The sequence below is a fragment of the Astatotilapia calliptera genome, chromosome 10 (genome assembly GCF_964374335.1).
Source record: "Astatotilapia calliptera chromosome 10, fAstCal68.1, whole genome shotgun sequence".
Lineage (NCBI taxonomy): Eukaryota > Metazoa > Chordata > Actinopteri > Cichliformes > Cichlidae > Astatotilapia > Astatotilapia calliptera.
Window position 1 is genome coordinate 23,852,082 of NC_137431.1, and position 25,132 is coordinate 23,877,213.

At 39.6% G+C, this 25,132-nt stretch overlaps 1 long non-coding RNA gene across 1 annotated transcript; it reads right to left on the reverse strand.

Moving 5' to 3' along the window:
• Positions 1–22,861: 22,861 nt before the first annotated feature.
• On the reverse strand, positions 22,862–23,918 carry LOC113031030 (uncharacterized). Its single transcript, XR_013911971.1, has 4 exons — positions 23,522–23,918; positions 23,253–23,312; positions 23,098–23,156; positions 22,862–22,993 (listed from the first exon to the last, which is right to left on the reverse strand). It is a non-coding gene; the product is annotated as an uncharacterized LOC113031030 (long non-coding RNA).
• Between the last annotated feature and the right edge of the window lie 1,214 nt (positions 23,919–25,132).

The following is a 25,132-nucleotide window of genomic DNA, read 5'->3' on the forward strand; positions in this document are numbered from 1 at the left end:
GTTGTGTTTGTCGGGGAGAAAACTTACAAACATACAGTACAGCACTTCAGAGTCACACTGCTAGGGATTGAAGATTTATGTAAATTTGACAACCTGAACGCATTCTGTACTGGACAGGAGACAGGGCACGAAATTGATTGACAATGGCCTACAGCCAATAAGGACGCAGAACACAATGCGCTGTTCAAAAAAGAAAAAAAAATACATGGAAAATTGCACAAAAAAAGGGATCACTGTATAGTTTGTGGATCTAAAAGTCGCGACAATCCACGCAGTGAAGATTACTGACCTAAAACAAGAACCACAACTCACATTTGCTGTGAGCACCCATACCCCAAATCACAAGCAAATCAGCAATTTGAGCACATGTATGAAAGTATTACTGACCAGTAAACTTTATTGAGTCTCCAAGATTAGACAGGTTTAGATTCTGGTCAAAATTCTAACAGAATTAAAGTTTATGATTCAGGTCAGTAGGTTAAAAGAAATGGGACAAAGATTATCACGGAAAACAGAGCACAATAAAGGCAGTCTTGCATTTAAACAGAGAGAGCATAATGCTGAGGCAAGGTCAGAAAAAATATTTGATGACAACATTCATTTGCGTGTTAATCGGATGCTGTTTTTCTTGCATGCTGTTTGACTCTAACATCTGAGTAGATGATATTGTCTTCACTATGATCTGAAAAATTTAAAAAACAAAAAAAGATGGTGAAATAAGGTAAATATTCCCACCGCACATATTTATGATTTGCAAAAGTATTTTTATGATTATCAAGTAAACTGATTTTTTTTCTTTTTTTGTAAACTGAATGAAAAAAAATTAAGTGAAAATTAAGTGCGGTGTTTCTTTTACCTTTATTGACAGTCATGGGGTCAGTTTTCTTATTGAAATGCTTTACACCAAGAAAAACAGCCAAAACAAGAAGTAGAGTGCCAATGCTTCCTACCACAGCCACAGTCACAACAGTACCTAGAAAATATATAAATATATAAATATATTGTATATATTTAAAAGTTTTGTATATATTGTATGTTATTTAAGGGTTACATGACCTGAAGTCATAGTCTTTAGATATGTATTTAATATTGATACATCAGACTGCATATTTCCAGAACATTTTTTTCAGTAAAGGGAATGAAAACACACTCATACACAAGATAGCTATGACATAATTACAATAATCAAATTAATAGATTTTTTTTAAAATTGTGATATAAAATCAAATTAAATAATTTAATGTAATTAATTACCCGTGCAGCTTGTAATGAGGATGATCTTTTGGCGTCTGCTGACATTGTTTTGAACAATACATGCCAGTTTTCCCATCAGTTGAGCATGTAAGGTGACGGTAACCTTTGAAATGCTGTGTTTTTCTGTACTCTTAGTTGTGGTCTGTAACAATAGGTTATCGTCCAAAAACAACATAAACTCTACTTCATCTCCCTCAGAAGAGCAGCTGATTATCTTCTCTTCTGGTGACAAACACAACTGAGATGTAGCTGGCTCTAACACAGGAGCTGAAAGACATAGATATATTTGCAAATATAGTCATGCATGTAGATGCAGTGCTGTTTGAAATTCAAAAGATCCAGTGCCAGTCCTGCAAACTATCATCATTATGCTTGTGTAAGTTTTTTTTTTTCAGTTTGAAAGTGAAAATGGGAGTATGCAACTAAAAACACAACATTTTTATAAATAATTCAATTTAAGTTATTTATTTTTAAAGCAAACTTTATAATACAACCTGCGACTAAGGCATAACTACCCTGTGATTACTTGTAATTTCAGGTAACAAGTCGGGTAAAAATTAAAAGACTTTGATCATTTCTATTTATCTTTACACCACATTTCTAAAGTGTACATTGCTGTTAAATGTTATTTGAAAAAAAATATTATTCAAACCTACCTTGTATATCCAGATAGATGTTTTTGGTGTGCAATAATGAACCATTAGTAGAGCTGTGTATTTCCACCATATACTCTCCAGAGTCATTTTTTGTTGACTTGTTGATCTTAAATGTCCCATTTTTGAAGACTGTAATATGATTCTTGTATTTTTTATTTATTACATTTAATGAATAACTTGACAATGTTAAAATGTTACATGCATTCTTTTTCAAACTTATCTTTGTGTGTGTATTAGTAGGTAGGTAAAACATGAGCGGTTCGTCAAGTACTCCAAAACACTTTTGTGGTCCAGGTTGAGTTAAATTGCATTCCAAAGCTCCTAAAAGGGAAAAAAGAAGTGGGTTTTTTTGTTTTGTTTTTTTTAAAGTAAAAATCTTACATGTGATGTACCCTTATGAATACAGTAACTAATTAAGAATTCTAGAAAATAGTTGCTTCAAAACCCTGCCTCTCTGTGTCTAAGACAATTTACATCATATTATATAATGCAACACTGTAATAAAGTTAATAAATATTATTGTAAAATACTTGCTGTGAATCTTAATATCAAAATTATAAACATAGCAATTTTGTTCAACTCTATACAGCAATTGCTAAAATGTACCTTGCGCCAGAGCAGTCCACGCCAGAGCTGTGATGATCATGTATACCAAAATCATTTTCTGTGGTGATAGAATTAAAGTATTACCAACTGTTAACAGTGGACATAAATGGCCTCTTTTATTCCTCTTTTAAACCAAATATCTTCTCAGTCAAAATCTGAACACTGGCATCTTCAAAAGAGGGAACTTTATCCTTTAGGTGCAGATGTACAGCTCTGTATTGACCTTGCGAAGTAAACAACAAAATTCAGTTTTATTTTAAAATGAAGAAGAAAAAAATAAAAATAAATTTCATAAATGTTACACTCAGATAATATAGATATATGATGATTATCTATATAATTGGAAGACAGTTTTAGAGATACAAATATACATATTTAAAAAGGTTATACCTTTCAAAATTGTAAAAAAACAAAAAAATGTCACTCACCACATTTACAATACAGGCTCTTCTTTTGTAGTTCATCGATTGGCTTGTTTCTGGTCTTTTTGTCTTGTGTGGAGAGAATTGAGGAGGCAGTTACACTAGTACTGTAGTCATTATCGGGTCAAATACTAGGCTGCATGTAGTATTCAGAAACAACAGGTATATATTCTATGCTACCACCAGTACCTTTGGCAAATGCTTTTATTAAAAACACAGCCTTTTCTTCCTTTTTTTGTATTCTTTTCCATCAAACCAAGAAGAAGAGCTAAAATATTCCAAACTACAGGCAGATTAGAATTAGAATCTGGAAAACACAAATATCCAGATGGCATAGTAAGATATGGTTGATATGTATATCAAAGATATCAAAGATACATACTCTTGTACATGGTTGTATTCTACTGGGCATTCAACATAAAATGTTTGCAGAGTGGCACATAAATAGCAAGATTTAACTTCAGATTAAAAAGATAATTTAGTAAACCTGTGCTGTCTTTTGCATTATTTCTTATTATCTCTTCTGTTTTGGAACATTTTAAAATTAAAAGTATCGTAGCTGTTGTGCATTTTTTAAAATCATAAGCGTAGGATTACTCACATGCACCTTCCTCTTAGTGGCAGCAGGATAGTTTGAGCAATCTACTCTATTTGTCTTGTGGTTTTCTTAGAATGTAGGAAGTATGTAGAATCATTGAACTACTCAGAAACTTGGGGCGTTATTTTATTTGTTCTCATTTTAACGACAATACAAGTTGCCAACTAAATATGTCATATATTAGTTGGATAAAGACTGCTGGTGTAAGTTAGAATAATTTTTCAAACTGTGTAGATGTTTGAGTTTAAAGTTCTAAGTATAAATTATGTGAGCTGTAATGTCCTTAATTTAATTCTACTATTAACTTTTCAGTTGCACTAACAACTTAAATTATAACAAAGAAAATGATCTGAGATGATTAAACTGAAGTGGAAAAGACTTTTTCTGTCGGGGAACCCATTCTCTTAAATAATTTCCCTGAGGAGATCAGATTGGTGAGCTCACGTTTATCCTTTCAATCGCTCTTAAAGGCATGTGTGTAGCCTTTTTCTTTGTCTCCATTATAGTTATTTCTCTTTAAAAAGTGTTTCACCACCTTCTCCAATAACTAACATTGTTTCACCTTTATCTCCTCCAAAATGTTTCTTATGGGGTTTTTTCTATCTTATCTTGAAAGGACTTTTTAACTTCAATAGCCCATCTTTTAAAAGTGCTACATAAATAAGTATTATTATTGTTAGTGTTGTTGCTGTTTTTGTTAAATTATTTAGTTGAATCAGAATTGCATTTATTGGCCAAGTAAACGATAATGTCTCTCAAGCACAACGATGTAAAACACGCAATATATAAGTGAGACAATGAACAATATACATAAACCACAATAAAAACAAACAATCGAAATCCTTATATAGAAAAAATACAGGATTACAAATATGAATACCACAGAATGTACATAAAGTGCAGTTGCAGTTTGGCAGTGTGAAGCAATGTGACAGTTCAACTATTCAGGAGGGAAATAGCAAGGTGTTTAGTATTTAAATTATTTAGTAGTATGCTCCACAGAATATGAAAGATTATTCATATTAAACTATTCATCCTTCATTTATGGAGAGTGTCCCAGGCGATCACTGTGTGAATGTGGAGAAGAGGAAGACAGGACCCAAATGCAGGACTCGCAGGCTGGTGTAGGATGTGGACAGGCAGGGTGACCAGAATTTAAAAGATAGACTAATGCTGACTGAAACACTAAATTGCTGGCTAACTGAACTGAAAAACACAAACGCGGATTAGGCGATGACAAGACAAGGAACTGAGGGAAACTGAGGGCTTAAATACAATGGATAACAATGATGATTAGACACAGGTAAGAACACAGCTGAACTGAATCTAACTAAAGACACACAGGAAACAGACATTCACATTACTCACACTCTCATTACACATACATATAGGATCTTGGGGGTGGGCACAATACACGGAATCCAAAGTACCATCAGGGTGTACACCCCACCCCTGGCGTCGTTGTCCACCTCTCAATGTTAAATACACGTAGACATTGAGGGCCAGCAGGAGGGACCATGCGCTTACCTGCTGCTCTCTGGCAGGTAGCTCCGCAGGGAAAAGGGTAACACCACCTGGGTCTGGGTGCAGTTCCCCCCCTCCAGGGGCAAGGGTACCTAGACCCGGGGCTTAGAGTACGCTTGGGGAGTGTGATCGTGTGTACAGCGTCTCTTTATGTCTGTCTCCACGTTGGTTGAGTGTGGAGTAAGTGCATATGAGAGCATGAGGGTGGGAATGGATGTTTGTATATGTGTGTGCCTGTATTTCTGTGTCTATATGTCAGGTTGGGTGTCAGGCGCCACCTCTCTGGGGACATCTTAGGCCCTCCAAGGTATGGAGGCCTATCTCCCCCTACCACCACTTCCCCTGCCAGTGGCGGACTCCCTCAGACATCGGTGCGTTGGTGGTTCTTTGTGTCTGGGGATGGGCGTCCAGGTACACACCGGCTCACTCCTTGGCGGCCGCTTATCGGGGCCTGGAGCCTGGGGCTTGCTCGGGCCACTTCGGAGGTGGGGTGCCCCCGGCCTCTCGGCCTGGGGCTCGGTCACTCAGGCACGGCTCACGGGCGCGTCACTGCAACTCCCCCTGGCTTCTGCTCCGCGGCTGCTGAGTGAGCCCTCATCTGGGACTCTCCTCAGCTCTCTCTGGGACAGTGGCGCAGCTGCCCCTCTGTTGGTCTTCCTTGGTCTCTTGTGTTCTGGGGGCCTCTGGATGTCTGGAGTTTTGATCTCCTCCATACCTGCTTCATGCCCTGGAGGACGGGGCTGTGGCCCCCCCACACTCTCTAGCAGATCATTACATGAAGGAACCTTTTAAAAAAAAACAAAAAAACAAACGCGTCCATGCTCACAGGTGTACACACGGGTGATCACACCCACAAACTACACCCTTTTTGGCTCCTACCTCATAGCACACTGTGTTCTGTTGATCTTATGTGCTGCACAATAATGTTTAATATTTAGTATTTACTGTCATATTCCCATATATCATCGTGATGTTGTTTATTCTATTACTCTTGTTCTCTTCTGCTTGTTTTCTTTTTTCTTTCTCAGCAGGTGACCCAGGTGATTGATATATGCATTTTTTTTCTTTTTTTCTTCTTTTTTTTCTGCTCATTCTGTTGGTTTTTGGTTTTTGCCCTTCTCCCCCGTCCCCCTTCTCAGCTGTTTCTCTTTCCCTCTTTCTTTCTCCCCTTCTTTCCCCCAGTCAAGTCTGTCCCATATTCAGTAAGTGAAAATAAAATAAACAATAAAAGGTGAATCAAATGGACCATTACGGCAAGGCTGGGATGGTCAATTTGGTAAAGTAAATCCGTTGGGCATCTTTCTTTGCCTTTAGACAACAATTCTGATGGCAAAAGAGCCAAACGGGACAGGCAAAAAAACAAACAAAAAAAAAAAAAAGACACACAGGAAATAGAACGGAACATAAGGCACGGAGACAGATGACAAACACAATAAAACTGGAAACATGAACATGTGGAACAATTCAATTCAATTCAATTTTATTTATATAGCACCAAATCACAACAAAAGTCGCCTCAAGGCGCTTCATAGATACAGAGAAAAACCCAACAATCATATGACCCCCTGTGAGCAAGCACTTTGGGACAGTGGGAAAGAAAAACTCCCTTTTAACAGGAAGAAACCTCCGGCAGAACCAGGCTCAGGGAGGGGCGGCCATCTGCTGCGACCGGTTGGGGTTAGAGAAGGAACATAAACAGAGAACGTGAACAAACTGAAAACATTGGGTCAACGACCCAGGAGCCCTGACACCCAGCGCTGGACAATTCAGCTCTAGAGTAAGATAGTACCTGACACAGCAAGCAAGGGTTAAGATCACCAGTGGTGTACAGCGGTCATATAAAAATTTTGTCTTTTTTTTTACATATAGAACCTGTATGGTGAGGGATTACTAAATATAAACATGAAGTTATAGTGCTATTTAAAGTTTTATTTTACAGGCTTTTAAAACAACAGTAATTCAGACAATAAGTCTGATTTCTACAGTGCCAAATGGGACAGTCAATAATAATAATAATAATAATAATAATAATAATAATAATGATGATGATGATGATGATGATGATGATGATGATAATAATAATAATAATAATAATAATAATAATAATAATAATAATTACATTTATTATAAATTAAAAAAAAAGCTTGAAAAAGACTTTCATTAATTAAAGGCAATCTGTTTTTTTAATGTCATCAAGTGTGGACTGTATTTTTAAAACCTACATTAATGGTACAATCATGTATTTATTATTCAGACCAAAGTAGCAGTATAAATAATAGAATCTCAAAATATTACAATGAAGTATCTGCCCTCTGCCATGCAGTCAGACGTCTTTTCATGGTATTGATTTCTTTTTCATGCCCTGCATAGGACACTCAGCAACATAGTGTGAATTATCAAAGCTTGTTCGATGAAGCTAACAGGAAGTTTCACATTAGATATGAAAACCAAATGAACAATAGAGTGTATTTACACCACAAGTTGTTCCATTCTCACTGTCTCACTAGGTTGATTATTTTTATCTACAAAGATAAAATACAACACAGAGATACACTGATAAAATGGAAGAAAAACAAATGTAGTTACAGTACCCTCAGTTTGATTGAATTATTCCCCCAAAAAGTTTCAATACATATGTAGTGTTACACTATATTTTTGAACACTTACATATAGGACCGAAAACAGTGCTGTATGTATAACTGAAAACTAATTTTGTTTACTATATATGTATATTCCCTGAAATAAAATATGCAGTTATATGTCAGAAAACATTATTAATCTAGTAAACAAAATCTTGTAAAAACGTTACCTCTGCAGCCAGGTGCCAAAATTAGTACATAAAATTTGAAGTTAGCTTATGTTTATGGGAACATTTGAAACACTGGATTTCTCCACTGTCCAGTTGCTTGATGATTGGTTGTGATCTTTGCTTTGTATGAGAATTGAAACAAAATTAAATTATCTTTTACAGAAAAAAATGCTATCATTTTGATTTTTGTATCATTATTATTGAGTTTTGATGCAGCTCCTAACCCTACTCAAGTAAATTTAAATAAAGTCAGTATTTTTTTTAATTTACTTCTAAAAGTACTTTTATTGCACCATGTTCATTCACTCATGAGCTGCTGTAACATGGAGCAACTGGCTGAATTGCCACCTCAACATGCAGTCAAGTTCTATTGAGTCTAGCTAATGGCCTACTAATTTTATTCAGGTGTGTTGCAGCACGGACACATTTAAAGGTTTCAGTAAACCAGCCCTTGAGGACTGTAGTTTGACATCCCTGATGTAGAATCACCTTATTGCATGTGATCAGGTGGTTAAGACATTTAGACCTTCCAATAACCACTTTATTTCCCATTCCTGACATTTTATTGCCAGTTATGATCCCACTGAAAGTAGTTAAACACATGTTGGTGGTGAGGCTCATCCCTCAGGCCCTTGGTTATATAACGTGTGCGAGTAGCACCTGCAGTATGTCCATGGTGAGAAATTCCTAAATTAAATGAAACCATATACTTATCGGGTGTTTACAGACCTTTACACTGACAGTCATCTCATTAACTGTGAATTATATTTTTAAAGCATACGTTAATGCACTGTGATACATTTATTGGTGATAGCAAAATCATGAAATTATAGTAACAGAACATGAGATATGTAGGGTGCAGTAAGAGCTCATTTCCTGTTATTGAACTGTGCTTCTCAGAATTGTGGTGGACATACGATTGAAGCACTTTTTTTTCCATGTCTTGTATGGTATACCAAACTTTGTTAAGACGCTAACAGGAAGTTTCAAATAAGACATAAGAATCAAACATGCGCTAGTGTGTTTAGACCACACCTTTTTCCATTCTAACAGTCTCTGCTTCAGACAAGTAACGACTAGGGTGTTTATTTTTATCTACAAAGATACAATAAAACAGTGAGACAGTAATCTAATGAAAGAGAAAGAGATGTGGTTACAGTACACGAAATTAGACTAATTAAAAAAAAATGTAGAGTTAACTTTTGAATATTACTTTTGAATATTACTTCCTTATGTGATGGACAGAAGCATTTTTTTTCTTCTGTCCATATATATATATGGACAGATATATATATATATATCTGTCCATACATATATATATATATATATATATATATATATATATATATATATATATATATATATATATATACATAAAAAAAAACACCCAGCACGCCCATGCGGGCGGTTTATCCTTCAAGCTCGGGTCCTCTACCAGAGGCCTGGGAGCTTGAGGGTCCTGCGCAGTATCTTAGCTGTTCCCAGGACTGCGCTCTTCTGGACAGAGATCTCCGATGTTATTCCCGGGATCTGCTGGAGCCACTTGCCTAGCTTGGGAGTCACCGCACCCAGTGCTCCGATTACCACGGGGACCACCGTTACCTTCACCCTCCACATCCTCTCGAGCTCTTCTCTGAGCCCTTGGTATTTCTCCAGCTTCTCGTGTTCCTTCTTCCTGATATTGCTGTCATTCGGAACCGCTACATCGATCACTACGGCCATCTTCTTCTGTTTGTCTACCACCACTATGTCCGGTTGGTTAGCCACCACCATTTTGTCCGTCTGTATCTGGAAGTCCCACAGGATCTTAGCTCGGTCATTCTCCACCACCCTTGGGGGCATCTCCCATTTTGACCTAGGGACTTCCAGGTTATACTCGGCACAGATGTTCCTGTACACTATGCCGGCCACTTGGTTATGGCGTTCCATGTATGCCTTGCCTGCTAGCATCTTGCACCCTGCTGTTATGTGCTGGATTGTCTCTGGGGCATCTTTACACAGCCTGCACCTGGGGTCTTGCCTGGTGTGATAGACCCCAGCCTCTATGGATCTTGTGCTCAGAGCTTGTTCTTGTGCTGCCATGATTAGTGCCTCTGTGCTGTCTTTCAGTCCAGCTTTGTCCAGCCACTGGTAGGATTTCTGGATATCAGCCACCTCCTCTATCTGCCGGTGGTACATACCGTGCAGGGGCCTGTCCTTCCATGATGGTTCCTCGTCTCCCTCCTCTTTCTTGGGTTTCTGCTGCCTGAGGTATTCACTGAGCACTCGGTCAGTTGGGGCCATCTTCCCAATGTATTCTTGGATGTTCGTTGTCTCATCCTGGACTGTGGTGCTGACACTCACCAGTCCCCGGCCCCCTTCCTTCCGCTTAGCGTACAGCCTCAGGGTGCTGGACTTGGGGTGAAACCCTCCATGCATGGTAAGGAGCTTTCTTGTCTTTATGTCAGTGGCTTCTATCTCCCCTTTGGCCAGCCTATTACCCCAGCAGGGTACCTGATCACGGGCAGGGCGTACGTGTTGATGGCCCGGATCTTGTTCTTACCATTCAGCTGACTCCTCAGGACTTGCCTGACCCTCTGCAGGTACTTGGTGGTTGCAGCTTTTCTAGCGGCCTCTTCATGGTTCCCATTCGCCTGCGGGATCCCCAGGTACTTGTAACTGTCCTTTATGTCTGCAATGTTGCCTTCTGGTAGTTCAATCCCCTCAGTTCTGACTACCTTCCCTCTCTTTGTTACCATCCGACTACACTTCTCCAGTCCGAACGACATTCCAATGTCATTGCTGTATAGCCTGGTAGTGTGGATCAGTGAATCGATGTCTCGTTCACTCTTGGCATACAGCTTGATGTCATCCATGTACAGGAGGTGGCTGACAACTGCTCCGTTCCGTAGTCGGTATCCGTAGCCAGTCTTGTTAATGATCTCACTGAGGGGGTTCAGGCCTATGCAGAACAGCAGTGGGGACAGAGCATCTCCTTGGTAGATCCCGCACTTGATGGTGACTTGTGCTATGGGCTTGGAGTTGGCCTCTAGTGTTGTACGCCACATCCCCATTGAGTTCCTGATGAAGGCTCTTAGGGTCCCGTTGATCTTGTACAATTCTAGGCATTCCAGTATCCAGCTGTGGGGCATTGAGTCATAGGCCTTCTTGTAATCAATCCAGGCAGTGCACAGGTTGGTCAGTCTGGTCTTGCAGTCTCGGCTGATTGTTCTGTCTACCAGTAGCTGGTGTTTTGCACCTCTGGTATTCTTGCCAATTCCTTTCTGTGTCCCGCTCATGTATAGACCCATGTGCCTGTTCATCTTAGCCGATATGATGCCTGACAGGAGCTTCCATGTAGTACTGAGGCAGGTTATTGGTCGGTAGTTGGAGGGGACCAGTCCCTTCTTGGGGTCCTTGGGGATCAGGACCGTCCGGCCTTCAGTTAGCCATTCCGGGTGTCTCTCGTTAACTAGCAGCTGGTTCATTTGTGCTGCCAGACGCTCGTGGAGTGCAGTCAGCTTCTTCAGCCAGTAGGCGTGAACCATGTCGGGCCCTGGTGCTGTCCAACTCTTCATACTGGAGACCCTTTCTTGGATATCTGCCACTGTGATGGTTACTGGACCCTGTTCAGGGAGGTCGCTGTGGTCTGCCCTCAGATCCTCTAGCCACTGAGCATTGCCGTTATGGGTTGCATCCTTCTCCCATATGCTCTTCCAGTATTGCTCCGTCTCCAGCCTTGGTGGTGCTGTTCTCTTATTGTTCCCTTGCCACTGAGAGTACACCTTTGCTGGTTCTGTGGAGAACAGCTGGTTCATTCTCCTGCCTTCTATCTCTCTGGTGTACCTCCTCAAGCGGCTGGCTAAGGCTGTGAGTCTTTGCTTGGCAGTTTCCAAGGTATGGACAGCTTGCTGTATTTCTTATGCACCTTCTTTGTCGCACCTTTCTGCAACTCCGTTAGTTGGCTAACCTCCCTCCGTGCTACTTTGATCTTGCCCTCTAGCCTCCTTCTCCATGGAGGGTACTGCCCCTTGTGGCTGTTCAACTTGTAGCCAAGCATCTCACTGATCACTGCTGCCGTACTGTAGATCAGCTTGTTAGTGTCGGTAATCGTGGTTGTAGGTATTGCCCGTAGTGCTGCATTAACATCATCTAGCAGACCTTCTGAGGGTACTTCATGTAATCTTGGTAACCGGCTACGGGGGATCCAGGTTTCAAGCTTGGCCATGATCCTATTTTTCAGGTCAGTTCCTCTCGCACTCAACGATCCTTCTCCTATCGCACTTGGGGCTATGTACCCAATCTCGGGTGGGGGTGATGATATTTCCCCCCTGACCTGGCATCCTGACTCCTCCTTGCCGTAGCATTTGTGTTGTACCTCGTCAATCTCTAGCTGTGAGAGCAGTCCCTTCTTTCGAATGTTGGAACACTGAGCTACTAGTTGTTTCGCCGTCATTGTGGATGTTGGGTATCGAAGAATCCATAGGTCCCTCATCCTATTCATGTAGCCCCTTCCGCCGGGGTTACTTGCGTAGTAGCATTCCAACAACGCCCTGTTTTCGTCCCTTGCCCACCGATGCCTTCTTGTTCCAGTAGCCCACTTTTCGTCAGGGTGCCCTGGTTCCTCAACACCTGACGCGGACCTTGTTGATCCGGGCGACGTCCGAGCCGGCATGCCTTCATATTTATCTGTCTCGCTCATGTCTGCGGTAGGCTTGCTTAGCATAGGGGGTCTAGCCTTAGGACCCTTACTGGATACAGACGCCCCAGGCAGGAATCGAACTTGCGATCCTCTGTTCCAAAGGCGTGTAGTCTAACCAGCTGCTATTGGCAGACAGTACCAGGAATAAAATGCTTTAAGTGCATATGATTATGCATAACAGATGTTGACAGATGTTTGATATCTCTGCCTCTGCTGATCTGACTTTTGCACACGTTACATATCAGTTTGGTTTCATCTGCAGCGCTGAGTGTAAAATGCTTTCACACAGAACTTGATCAAGTTGTTTTGGCTGGGGGAGGACCAAGAGGTTGCAGCAGGAGCACTCTTTTCCATTTGGTTGGCCAAATCCATGTGGGGAGTTTCAGCTAAGCTAATGATTTAATGGACAACGGGAAGCTCTGCTAAGGTTAACTAGCCTATAGCCTATATCTTGCTGTCTGCAAAAGACAGAGCAACCTATATGTACCGTATAACTCCCACACTTGCATACAATTCGACACAACTACACAAGCATTGTTTTATCCTTTTGAACCGAACTTTAACGTTAGTCTGTCAACAGCCTATTGTCTAAATCCGGTCCCCAATCTTTTTTGCGCCACGGACCGGTTTATGTCAGACAATATTTTTACGGACCGGCCTTTAAGCTGTCGCGGATAAATACAACAAAGTAAAACCAGTACCGGTACCAAAAAAAAAAAAATTTATTCATAACACACAGGAAAAGACACAGGGAAACTGATGTAATGATAAAAACAATAAATATTAACAATAAAAACGAATAAAAACCCTGAAAACCATAAATTTCACACCCGAACCTCAACACTCGCGGCCCGGTACCAAACAACTCACAGACCAGTACCGGTCCATGGCCCCGGGGGTTGGGAACCGCTGGTCTAAATTACAGAGCTAACAGAGCTACGTAAACAGAGCGAACATGAGAGCACCCGACTGCAGACGTCAAAAATGCAGCGTAATTGATTAATCTCCCTATCCTCGCGAAAATAATAAACTGCCTCCGGAACCCAGTTACAAAAAAATCTATTCAACAAAAATAGTGATAGAGATAGGTCTCCATCTTGTGTTTAAAAATGATCAGGGGCTTTCAGTTTGTCCTCTGTTAACATGTTACTCACAGCAATAACAAAATAGTTTTGCTTGTCATTCATGTTAGTCCTTTTGATTGCTGAATCATTGAGTAATTAGGATAACTCGACAGTGAAAAACATAATAACAAATAATCAATAACAAACATTTTTGGAATACAAGCAAAAAAATTCATCAATCCATCTTCTTCATGGCTGATCCACTTCATAGACAACATTAGTGCTGTAACCTATCCCAGCTGATTCTCTTGAGTTAATTATGTTTAATTTGTTATCATTTGTCACTTTAACATCTCTGTAGATTATGTCACTGTCGACATCATCTGAGGGGGAAAATTAAACAAAACAGTGTATTGCGTTTTAGAGGAAGGTATATTGTTTTAAAAATCTTTTTTCCCAAGTAATGTTTAACTATTTAACTTACCCTCATCAACAGTTGTTGGTCTTGTTTTTTTACAAAACTGTTTTACAGCCGAACTCAAAGCTACAACGATAAAGAGCGTGATGACAGTTGCTATCACTGTCAAGGTTGTAACAGAATCTGAAATTGAAAAGCAAATGTTAGACAATATTGAATATCTTGACAAAATGAAAGATACCAAAATGCTTCTCAGATATTTATTTATATTTTGTTCCATGGTTCCATCCACCTGATGTTGAACATACAGTAAGATCCTAGGGCATGTATAATAACTTGTACCCACAAGAATTCATAAGTGACATCCAATACCGCAATTTGAAGACACTGAGGCTGAAACTGTTTTTGTCATAACCGTCTGCGTGGCAGGCAGAGGTTGGGACACCAATTGTAGGAATACTTAAGTAGGAATACTTACAAATACTTAAGGATGAACTAAAGGGGGCGGCTTTTTTGCTGTAACACCAAAAACTCAGGAACACTAAATACAAGAAAACGAAACCGAAACAGGAAACTAAGAACTTGGAACTGGGAGCTAACCAGGAATAACGAAGTACCTCAGGGAAACACACAGGAACCAGGACAATGCAACAATGAGCAGAGGAAGACAGTGGGCCTAAATACACACCTGATGATGATGCCATGGGAAACACTAGGGAACACAGCTGGAACTAATACAGAAAAGCGAGACTGAAAAGGAAAACTGAATGCGATTTACACACAAACAGAGACTGTCAGAATCCAACAGGAAGCACACACTGACACGTACACTGACTTAATATCGGGAAGAGAATGACCGAGGGACACGACTTGGAAACAGATGAATAAACATGGAGACAGAACTATACATGATAGAAAACACAGAGAAGCAAAAATCAGTAACACAGGAGATACAAAGGCAAGACCAGGCAACTGGGCGTGAAAGGGAATTTACTAAAAGAACAAGTGACTAAGAACCAGAAATTATAGTGATTAAACGAGGAAATTAAACAATAACAGAAAAAGACTAAGAAACAATTACTACCATCATAAGAACACAAAGTCAAAAAGCCCAAAAACATAAACGCTGGGTTACAGACCCAGCACAATGACAATTTTATCACATATATACTTAAATTCCTTTAAAGTAAAATATGTAATGATATACAGTACTGCACGGCTATTCAATTAAAAAGTTAGTTGGGCCAGATTTTCAAACTGAGGAATTTATCTGGGCCAGGTATGTTTTTGCAGCCAGCAAGCAGCAGATCATGATATATTCTTTTTTCCCTGTAAATCTGGTGACTTCTCACAAATGCACACCAAATGGTCCATTTTAAAAAAGGTAGCTATAACTAAACTTTTTAGCACATTTAAAATAATGAACGTTTTCATAATTCCTTTTCAAAACGAAATAAATAATTTGCTCACCCAGACACATTTTAAAGGACAATGGTCACATCTGCTGTTTCTGGAGGTTTTTTGCCTGCTGTTGCAGAGGAAAATGTGATCTCCTCTTTGAGATCACAGAAATGCTCCAGTGTCCTGCCTTTGGACAGCCACCTGACACTGTGCAATAGCAGGTCATGGTGCTCAGCAGACTTTTCTGAGAGCAGCATACGGAATAAGCGGTGCTGGAGGCTTGATGTGGAGCGAATAAAATTAATTGTAGTCATGACGCTGTCCATTGTCGTTTTGAGCTCTGTACTTAGTTTTGCGCACAACACCGTCTGATGCACAATGAAGTGTAAGGTTCTCAACTGAGGTGCAACAGCCAACCACCGCGCTGCCAAACCACTCACTTTACCTGCCATGGATGGAGCCCCAACCGTCACATGCATACAGACACGCTTCATATGCAGACCACTTTCCTCAAAAAAGCTGAAATCTTCTCTAACATTATTTCGCCAGCTGTGTGTCGGTAGCAAGCCGAACAATTTGCCATCGAAAAACGATATTTGCACAATTTCATTTTTTTCTTTTTTTAAATTAATTTATTTATTTATGTATTGCGTTTTCTCTGCGTTTCTGCCATGACCACAGGTAGGGCCACTCGCAGGTTACTTCTGGGAACATGTGGCCCACGGGCCACCATTTGAATAGGTTTACAGTACTGTATCAGATAATGTTATTGAACTGTTAAACAATAGTTTTTAAATACTCTACCTTTGCAGGCTGCCAGGTGAATAACTGTTTCATTTCTGCTAATATTATTCCAAACTTGGCAACTAAGGTTTCCATTCAGCTTCCCATGTAAGTCGACAGTAAGATATGAAAACTGGGATGTACTGATGTTTAGAGACTGGTTGTGATTGTTGCTTTGTGTAAGTATCTGACCATCCAAAGTCAAAATAAATTGTACTCCATCTCCTTCAGAGAAGCAGCTGACCTCCATCTGTTCTGATGACAAGCATTTCTGAGACAGTCCTGGCTTTGACACTCGAGCTAGAAGAGAGAATGAAAAGGACAAAGAAAAAAAAAAGAAAAGAAACATAGACGTGACAAATTTCAGAGCAATGAGAAAACACATTTTGTTAGCTTGACTAAAAAATAAACCTGTTTTAATTTTCTTGACTGAGATAAAATACCATTAGTGTTTATGCTTGTACATGTTTTCCTTATCAGGAAGTAATTCAAAGTTCGTGTCAATTAAATTACTGAAAGAAAAATAAGATTTCAAACATGAACCTTCCGTGTTTGCATTTAGTTTTTTCCCATATGAATGAATGAATCAAGGCTTTATTGGCCACATGCAGGTTGCCCCGCAGTGGAATAGAACCCCCCCCCGACTTACACACACAACATAGACATCACATGGGAATACAGGTCGGAGATCGGCAGCGTTACAGAAAAACACTGAAAAAGTACACAACAATGGGAAAGTAGAAGAGGAAAAAGAGATCTCTACTCATGCTGGGCTCCTATGGCAGGACAGCATGAGAACAGGAAACAAAAAAACTCCTCTGCACGGCGAGCACAACACAACATTATGGAGCACGTGACAAGCCATAGGGTTGGGTAGGGGGTGAGGAGTAATCTGAAGGAAGCACAGCAGTCATCCTGCCCTGCACTATTATTCCATCGTGGGCCCAGACCCGCCGTGGTCTCCAGGAGGGGACAAGCATCGAAGGCGTTTGGAGAGGGAGGGGGGATGAGTGAGTGCGTATCCTTAGTTCAGCTGAGACGGTGTCCTCTGCCCTATCAGGCTAAGTAAACAGTCTGCCAGCCAACCCAGGTGGCCTTGCATGGAATGGGAAGAACCGTAAACACACAGTCTTTATCAGGGAGTTTTCGTTCGGCTCCAGCCTTGAGCCCACAGCTGGCGCCGAGGAGGTATCCGCATTATGATGTTGATGATATTCAGTGTAACTGACAATTCTCAAACTTCAATTCAGTTTTTAGCTTTTCCCTTAAATATCTGTTTAACTGTACACTGCATATGTGCATAATTTTAAAATCTGGAAAGCAAACATACTAAAAGTATACTTGCATTTGCAGATTTGAAGGTTAAAAATTAAAATAAATTATTAGCCCATCAAGCCTAACACTCAATGAGCTTATGGTACGGCTAGGTGCCCATCATCCTTCTACAATATTGGTGAGAATTGAATCAAACTTGCACATAATGGATTGCATTTATATAGCGCTTTTCGAGACCCTCAAAGCGCTTTACATTACAATTCCACTATTCATTCACTCTCACATTCACTCACTGGTACAGTTGTAGCCACAGCTGCCCTGGGGCAGACTGACAGAAGCGAGGCTGCCATATTTCGCCATCGGCCCCTCTGGCCAACACCAGTAGGCGGTAGGTGAAGTGTCTTGCCCAAGGACACAAGGACCAGGACAGACAGACAGAGCTGGGGATCGAACCGGGAACCTTCCGATTACAAGATGAGCTTCCCAACTCCCTGAACCACGATCGCCACATAGTGATTACCTAATCAACCTTTAAGTGAAATTTGCAAAAAAAATAAAATAAAATAAAAAATCACCTAAGTTGACACCAAATTGTGCTCTATGTCAAGATCAGATTTGTCATTTTACAGATAATAACATGAATTGTGATGGACTGTGAGCTACTCCATCACTGGTGTTCTGGTTCTAAATTGTTATTCAGTGTTAACTTTCCAATTTACAGTCCACTAGCATACACAAGCACGTTGCTGCAGTTCCTGATATTAACAAAAATTCATGTAACTTATGATAGATGTATTGTTAAGTCTGAAATATTGTCTATTACATGTCTAACATCTATTGACTTTTTAACATTTATTAGGTTTTCAACGTCTGCATTTATTAATCTTTTAATAAAACGTAAAAGTTTGTATATCTTAACAAAAACAACAAAATTTGAGTTTAAAACAAAACAAACAAACAAATGAACAAAAAACAACTTACCTTGTATTTTTAGATATACATTAATTTTTTTCAGTAACTTTCCATCATGATCATGTTCTTCCAACTGGTAATGTCCAGAATGTTTCTTCGAGGCTTCACCTACTTTGAGTATTACAGTGTCTATGCTGTCTGACTGATTTACATATTCCTTATCTAATGTAACTTTCCCTTGATTGCTTATTTTCAAAATCCTGTGTTTGTCATCCTTCGTGGTTACAATCGAAGTACCACGTTTATATGACAGATGAAAAATTACCGGCTGTCCTGTAGCGCCAAAACAAGTTGCAGAAGATTCAGAGAAAATGCATTCACCTGAACCTAAAAGAAAAAACAAACAAACATATTATGTAAAATATAGATTGAAAGAAAACCAAATATATAAATAAAATAAAACTGACAAATTATATATTTTAATATTAGGCTAATCCAGTATAATTGCTACCTGCACTGTAAGTACTATGCGTAATCCTCAAATATAAATCTTTAACTATAATAAATAATTTTTTAATTATAGGTCATTCAATCAATATTTGTGTATTGAAAGCTGAGTACAACATACTATTAAACTGAGTACCTTTTGCCAGGGCTGTTGTTGCCAGAACTGCAATGCTAATGTAGATGATAATCATTGTTTCTGTAACACAGACGTCAACATTTTGAAACATGTCACACTATATTTAAAGTTGTGCTCGCCCTAGTTTATTCAAACATTTACAAGGTTACATACAAAGTTGTTTCCATATAAATGAAAAAAAAGGTTAAATAATATCTAAAGAATAGCATACATGTGTGATTATTAATACTTTTGTGAAATAAAACTTTAAAGGCTCTATCTTGTTTTAATCAGTATCAACCTGCATAAATTCAAATTAAAAGCTTTCACTCACCATTTAAGGAGGGCATGTGTTCTATGTGGTAGCGTGAGACTGCACTGTGAATTTTTAATAGACTGAAGGTTGGCCTATGGTCATCCTCTTTGCTTCTAAAGAAAGCAGCTACTGCACCCACAGATGTACAAATTGGTCTAGCTAGCAAGCTAGCAATTTATTTATATAGCACTTTCAGACAACTCACAGCTGAAAACAAAGTGCTATACACTTTACATGAGATAAAACCAATACATTAAATTACGTTTTAAAAATAAACTAATAATTGAAATTAAATTAAAACAATAAAATCAGTTAATTAAAACCTAAGTTAGTAACAACAAGTTTGAAATACTCTGCTGGGTTCCTAAATCAATAGAGGCAGAATCACAAGGTCTGCTTGGACTAAACACGATCACCTTTGTTTTGCTTGAATTACATTTTAAAAGGTTTTGGGCACATCCAAGTTTCAATATCTTCTAGACATGACAGAAGCGATTTAATACAGAAGGCATCTTTCTGCTTCAGAGGCAGATAAATCTGGCAGTTGTCGACATAACAGTGGAAGGATATTCCATGCCTTCTAATGATGGTTCCCAAGGGCCATAAATATAATAAAAAAAGAATCCTACAATCGAGGCCTGAGCAGGTCCTGAGGGCAGCTGCGTGGAAGACTCCTCCAGCGGAGGCAGAAGGCTGAACGGGCCCCTCGGACCATCCAGCAGATTTAGACAAAGGCTGGCACGGTTCTCCAGAACCCCCAGCAGGAACAGACGAAGGCTGATGCGGTTCTCCAGAACACCCAGCGGGAACAAACGAAGGCTGGACGGGCCCCTTGGACCCTCCAGCAGAGGCAGACACAGGGTCAGCAGGTATGGAGACCCTTGACTGAACAGATAAGTGAGCTGCGGGCAGAGCTAATGGCAGCTGGTGAGTGGGCTACAGGCTGAGCCAGTGAGTGGGCTAACGGTTGAGCTGCAGGCTGTGCCACGAGCTGAGCTGAGCTGCTGACAGGGTAGGTGACCAAACTGCAGGCTGAGCAGATAACTGAACAGATAACAAAATGGATGACTGAGTCAGAGGAGCTGGTGACTCAGCAACAATAACAATAACACTGAACCGAAGGCATCACAGCAGGTAACTGAACTGCAGACTGTGCAGAAAACTGGGCCGGTGACTGAGCCACTTTTTTAATGTTCACAAAACTCACTAAACAGGGAGTGCAGGACAGGAAGCTGTCAAAGAGCACCACCTGTATGTGCTGCTTGCAATTGTCTGCGGCATGGATTATGCTCCTGCAGTAGTCCCATAGCTGCGCAACCTATTCCTCCTCCGAGGCAAACCGTGAGTCTGCTGGGTCCATGTTGTGGTCATGTCGTTCTGTCCTGGTCTGTGTGCAGGCGGGCAGGAAATGGACCCAATGTGCAGATTCACAGAGGCACAGATATTTAAAGGGATATTGTTAGGGTGTATGTTTTCTTCTTTTTAAGGTTTGGTATTTGTATATGATAACCATGTTATTCTTGGTGAATAGCTTGCCTCTTGATGCCACTGTTCTGACCATTATTTTATTAAAACTCCCCATGGAATTCCTAATGGTTGATAAAAATTTATGGCTTGTAGGCATGACATTTTTCACCTTCTACTATAAAGGGGCAGTAGGAATGTTTGGGGCATCATACAGTTGCTTGCCTTTCTTACAAACAAATATAATAACGAATTAAGCCAAGAGTGAGATTGACAGTTAAAAACCACAGTTTCTTTCTTTTTCTGCCACTGTCTCATCTGCAGCATTAATGTGAAACTAACAGGCCCATAAGAAACTTGTCTAACCTCTGGCTTAAAATCAGTTAGACAGAACTTTGAAGACTTTAACCAAGTACTTCAAAGTTCTTACAGGTAAGAGGAAGACAGCTTCAACCGTCTGTGTGTTGAAAAATAGTAACACACCTGCACCATATTTTCTTGTTAGTAATGTTAACAGCATTGTAACAATAGAAATAGTAATTAGTTAGATTACTCGATACTAAAAAAAAGTAAAGCCTTTAGTAACATTGTTACTCTTAATCACCATTACTTTTAACTGTTACTTTTTGTCACCTCATATCCTGAATGTGGGTTAGTCCTGTATATTAATGCTCAGTAAAATCTTGATCCTGAATAGAGGATAAAAGGTGCAGCTGTGGGAGCAGCAGGCAGTCAGACAAAAGTAAATGGAGTCATTCTCCAAATCAAGGCCAACTCATTGGTCTGCTGCAGTTGTAACCCAATTATTCCCAGGCCACATGTTTTCAAAGAAGGGGTGTAAGGCAGAAGGGAAAGCCCTCCTTTTTTCTCCTGCAGTCACCCCATAAAACACAGAGGGTAGAGAAGCAAGGAGAGAAAGTAAATGCTGGCATGTAGTCGTTTTTTCCCATCTGTGCACTCCACTAATGCCTGCTTTATTTAAGTGGTTCATGTTGAGGTAACTTGTTAATGAGTATCTGGTGGAAATTAATTTATTCCTTGTTCAGATGTAGCTATATACTCTACTGAGAATAAGCATATTTAATAATAATGTGAGTGGATCTTCAAAATAGACATCTAAATAGCTCATGGAGAAAATGAGTAGAAAAAGTTTATCAGCAATAATGCTGTTTGAATAATTATAACCATCATAAGTAACCAAATCATCTCAACATGTATTTGCTCAAAAATTATTTTATTACAACAAACACATCTTTAATCATCCAGACAAAGGAAAGCAACAGTAGATAAGTTGAGGCATCTCTTCTCTGAAAGGTGTGGAAATTCATAAAGTGGACGTGGTGAAACGTCAAGAGCGGTTACACCAGGAGGCTTTTCTGTGGGACACATGAAAAAGGCCACTTCATCGTCCAGGGAAGAACGGTCATATTTTAGATCTGGATGCAGGACCTTATGAGTGTCCTTTGACTGAGGCAAGGCATCAGCAGGTGGAGGACTTGGTGGCAGTGGAACCTCATGAGGCAGTGGGCTGATACACCTTGAATCACTGTATTCAGAAAACACAGGGGATGGTGGAGGACTTGGAGGCAGTGGAACCTCATGAGGCAGTGGGCTGATACACCTTGAATCACTGTATTCAGAAAACACAGGGGACAGTGGAGGACTTGGAGGCAGTGGTACCTCATGAGGCAGTGGGCTGATACACCTTGAATCACTGTATTCAGAAAACACAGGGGACGGTGGAGGACTTGGAGGCAGTGGAACCTCATGAGGCAGTGGGCTGATACACCTTGAATCAGTGTATTCAGCAAACACAGGGGACGGTGGAGGACTTGGAGGCAGTGGAACCTCATGAGGCAGTGGGCTGATACACCTTGAATCACTGTATTCAGCAAACACAGGGGACGGTGGAGGACTTGGAAGCAGTGGAATATTAGCCAGGAGGCTGAGAGGCATCAAATAAGACCTCTCGTGTTCAAGGAAACGAAGGGAAGCATACTTCTTTTCAGAAGGTGGAGGACGCGGAGGCAATGGAACATCATAAGGCAGCCCGCTGATACACTTTTGATCAGTATTGTCATCATTTACAGGGGATGATGGAGGACTTGGAGGCAGGGAAAGATCCCACGTCATCAGCCTCATACGTTTAGGAGGCGGTAAGATCCCCACATCCTGGAAGCAGTACTTGCTGCACACATAACAAGAAAAGTCAGCAGCTGATTATTTTTGCAACATATGATGGAAACAGATGTTTTAATGTCCTTTTTTTTTTAAATTGAAAAGCAAACATACCTGTCACTGCTGACATCTGAGCTGCTTTGTGAGTTAAACCTCTTAAGATGTGGATTTTCCTTTAAAAAGTTACATATTATTATTGTTGTTGTATTTTTCATTAAGAATTCACATGATTTAATGTTTAGAAACAGACACAGTGAAGAGTAACTTACCACAGCTCGAGCCATTTTAGGCGTCTGTCAGGAGAAAGATCCACACAGGATTTGGTTTCTCTGTGTAACATTACAGGACAGTTGTCATACATTTTCAAGTCAGTTTCAACAATGTATATCCAATCAAACTGTATCATTACAGCATTGTTTAGGTGATTAAATACAAAAGAAATGAAGATAAAAACAGGAACAGCTGGCAATCAAGGTAAAACAACCTTATGATCAGGTCTTAATCATTAATGTTTAACAGTAAATCTTTCGATCCTTACTTCAGTGACTTGTTTGAAGTTTCTGTGCTTGCTGTCGCAGTTTTGTGTCAAATAGTTGTAGTTTTTGAACAAAGTTTGCAAAGACTCCAATGTTGTGTCTGTTCAGAACCAGTGTAATGAGGAGACTGAGTGCAGGTTTGGAATTGTCAGTTACAGAAGAATGCAGCAATGTTTGAATTTGAATTTGTTATTCTTATTGTTTTAACAACAATAACTACCAGGATCATGCCATAGCAACACAGTGATGCCCAATCAAATGTCAGATACAAGGGATCTGACATTACACATCCAACAGGACAGTAAAGCAATGGGCATCAATGCAACAAGTCAGGCCTTAAAAAATACCTGAGTTATATAACAGCACACTGACAGTGTCTCATACAAATGATACTCTGATCAGGAAGTGATTTTTTTTTCTTTTTTAAATTAAATAATCTTTCATTTAAAAACATAATAATTTTTGAGCAGTGTATTTAAATTTCTAATAATAATGTAATTTTAAAAATTACATTATTATTTTAATTTTTGCATTTTTGATTATTTTTTCTCCTTCAGTACTGTTTTCATATTTCACTTTGCTCTCACTCATGCTTGGTTATATTTATGTGCATGTCATCTGTATATGGTAAAGTGCTTTGTTACGTCCTACAGAGCAGGAGCTTTTCTGGGGGCCTGTCTTCTCCTGTTTTTTTGCTTATTTGTTGGCTTGTTTTGTTTTTTCCTATAAGCTACAGTCCAATTAGCCCGTCTTGAATCAGTGGAAGCTTGAGAAGTGACAAAAAAACCCATCCTTCACCTCTGTCTCAGCCAGTGGAAGCTGGTAGAAATCATGCTGGACGTTAGAGAGAACGAGAACCCCCCAATGCATTGCAATGTTTTGCTTATCCTCAGAAAATGTCTTTGGAAAAATTTAATAAAAATTATTTTAATTATATCTTCTAATCCTTTTCCATGGCAGATAGGTTGAATTCTCAGTCAACAGGTACAAAGAATTTAAGGGAGATGCTGATTTTTTGCGGACTAGGTCCCTTCATGGAATGTACAGATGAGTGTGAATGAAATATAATAGTTTTGTAAATTGTATTTTACATTTAAACACATGAAAAAACAGAAAAGTGCTGAGGGATACTCTGATATTCATGAGAAGTGAGAAAATGTACGTGTATTGAAGAAAATGAAAAACTATATTAAGAAAACCTGGACAAAACAAAGAAATGAACAACCAAAAAAAAGAGTGCTGGCTCAATATAGATGAGATTACATAACTTCTGGGGAATAAAAGGATGTGGTTTCAACTACAGTGTTCTGTGGTCTAAGTAATGTTGTGAGAGTGAGTTTGAAGAAATTATGTGCAAGTAAAATCTTCACCCATTAAACTCTGCTGTTCTATTTCTTTTCTTTCTCAGTTACTTCCTTCAACCCAACAAGTGACAGATGACAGTTTTCCTTCATGAACTTGAAAGAAAAAAAATGTGGTAATTTTTTTATTCCACTGATAAACAAAAACTGACATGAAGAGCTGTCACTGATGGTTGATGCCATTTAAGTCTTTAAAGAATTAGTTATCAACTGGAATATCTATTTTTATACAGGAAAAGCACACTTTACCAA